This window comes from Physeter macrocephalus, chromosome 6, assembly GCF_002837175.3.
Source record: "Physeter macrocephalus isolate SW-GA chromosome 6, ASM283717v5, whole genome shotgun sequence".
Classification (NCBI taxonomy): domain Eukaryota; kingdom Metazoa; phylum Chordata; class Mammalia; order Artiodactyla; family Physeteridae; genus Physeter; species Physeter macrocephalus.
The window spans coordinates 46731523-46736228 of record NC_041219.1 but is presented as its reverse complement, the minus strand read 5'-3'; the positions used below and the strand labels follow the sequence as shown (position 1 = coordinate 46736228).

The 4706-nt window shown below is 44.7% G+C and overlaps 1 long non-coding RNA gene across 3 annotated transcripts in view; it reads right to left on the bottom strand.

Annotated features, from left to right (window-relative positions):
- LOC114486445 (uncharacterized) overlaps positions 1-4641 on the bottom strand; it is a 12801-nt gene extending 8160 nt beyond the window's left edge. The window contains exons 1-2 of one of the 3 annotated variants that reach the window (XR_008617595.1): positions 4562-4641; positions 4225-4449 (exon numbers count right to left, since the gene is read on the bottom strand). This is a non-coding gene — a long non-coding RNA (uncharacterized lncRNA). Of the gene's footprint in view, positions 1-4224 lie in introns of all 3 variants that reach the window. The other 2 variants (XR_003680165.2, XR_008617596.1) reach the window with 2 other exon arrangements.
- Positions 4642-4706: the final 65 nt, after the last annotated feature.

Here is a 4706-nt window from a genome sequence, read left to right as displayed (position 1 = left end):
TATATGTATAACTGATTCACTTTGCTGTACACCTGAAACTAACACGACATTGTAAATCAACTATACTCCAATAAAAAAAATTTTTTTCTGTTTTTAGGAACTTCCCTGGTGGTCCAGCGGTTAAGACTCCGCACTCCCAATGCAGGGGGCCTGGGTTCAATCCCTGGTCAGGAAACTAGATCCTATATGCCACAACTAAAGATCCCTCATGCCGCAACTAAAATCCCGCAAGTGGCAACAAAGATCCCGCATGCCACAAGACCCAGCACAGCCAAATAAATAAATAAATTTTAAAACTGCATATTCAGAGGCCCCCTGTGGAGGTAACATTTCATCTGAGACCTGCAGAATGAGTTGGAATTAACAAGGTGGGAAGAGGGCAAGGGCTCCCAGGCCGAAGGAACAGCGCGTGAAAACCCTGGAGGCAATGGTGAGGCATTGCAGTCCTAAAGCTGAAGAAGGCCAGCAAGGTGGGGCTCAAAACTGAGGGGAAGAGTGTGCTGAAAGGAGGCTGAAGAGGTCAGCAGAGCTGGACCATGCAGGACTTTTGAGGTCACATGAAGGGCTGAGTTTTTATTCCTAGGCACTGGGTAATCACAAAAGATTTCAAGTAGGGATCTGATTCGATTGGGTTTGCATTTGGGGAGGGGAATGAAAAACAGGCCTGCCCTGTCAAAGGGATGGGTCAGAGACATTCACATGACCTGACCAGTGTGAGAGAAAATCTATGAGACTCAGGCTCCCTTCCCCAGTAGGACTGGATCCCTGGCAGGATGTAGGCTGGAGCTATCGCACCTACTTTATCACACAAGAGGGTAGCCTATCAGAGAGGGAAGCCAACGCATAGAAGAGCAGAGCTGAGACAAGGACAGAAAAAGTAGATCCTGGTGATGTTTATGCCCCTTGATCAAGCTGAACCTGAAGTCCACTGAACTCCTTTGGTATGTGTTATGTGATAGTTCTGGCTGCCATAACAAAATACCACAGACGAGGCAGCTTAAACAACAGAAATTTATTTTCTGGAGACTAGGAAGTCCAGGATCAAGGTGCAGGTTAGAGTTCTCTTCCTGGTTTGCAGATAGCCACCTTCTCACTCTGTCCTCACTAGGTGAAGAGAGAGAATGCTCTGGTATCTACTGCTCTCCTTTTAAGGACACCAGACTTATTGGTTTAGGACCCCACCCTTATGGCCTCATTTAACTTTTATCACCTCCTCACAGGCCCTATTTACAAATTCAGTCACATTGGGGGTTAGGGCATCAACATATGAATTTGGGAAGAACACAAACATCCAGTCCATAACTCTGTGGAAGCCAATAAATACCCTTTTTCCTTAAGCCAGTTTGAGTTGGATTTACTGTCCCATGGAGTGGGTAAACTACAGACTGATACGGAGGGGGAGGAAATGCAGATGCTAAGACAACAGATAGGTTTTCAGCTAGTGCAACATATATTTGCTCATAACAAAATAATTATTATAAGTATGATATATATCTGTAGAGGCATAAACTATAAGGCAAGATAAACAATATAACATAGAGGGGTGGGATAGGGAGGGTGGGAGGGAGGGAGACGCAAGAGGGAAGAGATATGGGAACATATGTATATGTATAACTGATTCACTTTGTTGTAAAGGAGAAACTAACACACTATTGTAAAACAGTTATACTCCAATAAAGATGTTAAAATAAATAAATAAATAAATAAATAAAACAATATAACATAGTTGCTATTAGTGATCAGGCCTGTGAAGTACACAGTCATTCTTACCTAGTTATAATATAATATTATGTAGTAAACATTCACAGTGAGGTCCTGCTGCCCCTGCCTGCCTACCACCTGAGTTGTGCCTATTCTGTGGCCTACAAGATGCATGAAGCCTCCGGGAAATTACAGTTTGTGTGCATGAGTCACATGTAGGAGTTGGAGGCTGAGTGGTTCTGCTGCAGATTGAATAGAGAAGTCTGGACACTTTTGCTGTTCGGAGGGTTTTGTCCCCTCTTGTACGGTATAAATCCACAGCTTTTTATTTATATTTTGTTTGCTAGTATTTTTTGTCTCACTGTGCAATAAACCTTTTCAGGAGCAATAAACTTTTTTTAAAGTCCACATTTAATTTCAAATTAAGTTTTACATTTCCATTTTTCAGAGTCGATTATGAAATTGAAACTTTGACAGAATGTCTGTGGACATTTACCTTTCACCCCGGGGGGGCCAAAGAGATATTAACTGAAAACCAAACCAGATGACACAATTCTCATTCAGAAGTATCACATTGACTTCGAAAGTTAGTAATTATTTTCAGGCTGTGCCCCAAAATGAATTAACATGTGAAACTGCAGAAGTGGGTTGACATTTCATTCTGTAAATCATGACTCTTCATTTAGATCAAATGACTTTTTTACATTAGCTTCACTCGTTTTTCTAATTCCAAGTTTTCTTGTGCTCATTCCACTGTTAATGTGTTGGCTCCACTGGCTGAGGAATCATTCCACTGTGGATGCCCTATTGTTATCAGAGTCATTAGATGCTGCCATTTCTTGCTTCCGATTCATGGAATCAAAATTAAGCTTTTGGAAGTTCATTCTCTCCAAAGTGCAAAACTAACATCATTGTGAATGCTACTCAGCTAATATAAGTTGAACACCCAAGGCATATTTTTCTTGTGGTGATAATACTCACATAAAGTTCAAGAGGCACAGCACAGGGGGACTAACATTCTTACTAAATTAAGAACCCTTCAGGAATTCCCTGGCGGTCCAGTGGTTAGGACTCTGTGCTTTCACTGCTGAGGGCCTGGGTTCAATCCCTGGTCGGGGAACTAAGATCCCAAGTGCCGAGCTGCACGGCCATTAAAAAAAAAAAAGAACCCCATGAAGCAGAAATACACCTGGAATTGGATGTGGTTAATAATTACATCCAAACAAGCTATAAAATTGAATTAGAAATCATAGTTGTCAAAAATTTACAAATATTTTTTCACAGAGTAACTGAACTGCAAAATTTTTGTGACAAAGCTGATGTTAGATAGAAAAAAAGCACTTCAGCATGGTAGTAACATGTTTTTCCCTGTAACATGTTTCTTCACCATGTCAATGAAAAAAATTAATCAGTCGATCTAAGAAAGAAATGGAAAATTTTATTTGAGCCAAATTGAGGATTATAACCTGGGAAGTCTTTCAGAGAGCTCTAAGGACTGTCCTGCCTGTTAGAGGTCAAAGCACAGGGATGTAAGTTTTTGAGACAGAGGGCTATATGTTAAATGACATATTATCGACAGTTTACACAATCCAGATCTACGTGTACAAAACAAGTTGTAGGTCATGGGTCACGGAGGCCTCTTCTAAGATTAAGAAGGAAGGTTATCTCCTAAGGACTAATGATCCTTGATGAGATTAAGAAAGAAGGTTATCTCCCAAGGAGGTCGGGTTAACGTGGATGCACAATATACACTAAAGGGCAGGGAGAGGGACTTCCCAGTCTGGTCCAGTGGTTAAGACCCCGTGCTTCCAATGCAGCAGGTGGGGGATCAATCCCTGGTCAGGGAACTAAGACCCCACATGCCATGCGGCGTGGGCAAAAAAAAAGTAAAAAAATTAAAAAATAAATTAAAAAGCGGGGGCTGGTGGGGGGGTGGCAGGGAGGAGGACCAAACAGGCAGATAAAAGTTTTATGTTTAAGTTTTTCTTAGTTTGGAAGTTTAAGCTTTTGCATAACAACTTAAGTGTCCTAGTCACATTGAACGAGTCCTCTACATTGGTGCATTTTGTTCAAATTCAGCTTAAAAGTTTTAATCAAGGACTTCCCTGGTGGCACAGTGGTTAAGAATCCGCCTGCCAATTCAGGGGACATGGGTTTGAGCCCTGGTCCGGGAAGCTCCCACATGCCATGGAGCAACTAAGCCCGTGCGCCACAACTACTGAGCCTGCGCTCTAGAGCCTGCAAGCCATAACTACTGAGCCTGCATGCCACAACTACTGAAGCCCACGTGCCTAGAGCCTGTGCACCACAAGGAAGAGTAGCCCCAGCTCTCCACAACTAGAGAAAGCCCATGTGCAGCAACGAAGACCCAATGCAGCCGAAAATAAATAAGTTTTAATCAAAATATTCAGCAACTGAAGCACACAAAAAAAACTTTAGTCTTTGAGCTTTCCAGCAAATTACAATTACTGAGAAGTTGCAAATGTGAAAATAACGAAACGCATCCCTATGGAAGCCACAGACCTTGAACAACTAGGACGATCAAAGAATGATTTTTGAAATTCTGTAACTGCACTCTGAACTTGGGAAGATGTCGGTGTGGTCGGTGCGGGACCCCGGTGGTCGGTGCGGGACCAGTGTCTCTGGGCCTCGGTTTCCCCTTCTGGGCACTACCTGGAGACCCTTTCGGCTCCGACCGCGTGGCTGCTGGAAGGCCTCACTCCCGGCATCCCCCCGGGTAGCCGCGGGCTGAAAGAGAAAACACCGCCCCCACCAGGCACGCGTGCGCACACGCCGGCCGCCGCAGGCCACAAACGCACCACCCCAGCGCGCTCACGCACGCGCAGTGGCGCGCGCGTACCTTTCGGAAGGCCCGGCCTTTGGGTTCCCCGGGTCCAGCGCCCCAGCTTTGCGCCCCGGCTGCCTTCAGTGAGCCTGGAGGCCAGGCGTGTGGGCGGGCTTGCGGGCGGCGGTGGGCGGGGAGCCCAGAGGAGGGCGGGGCGGGC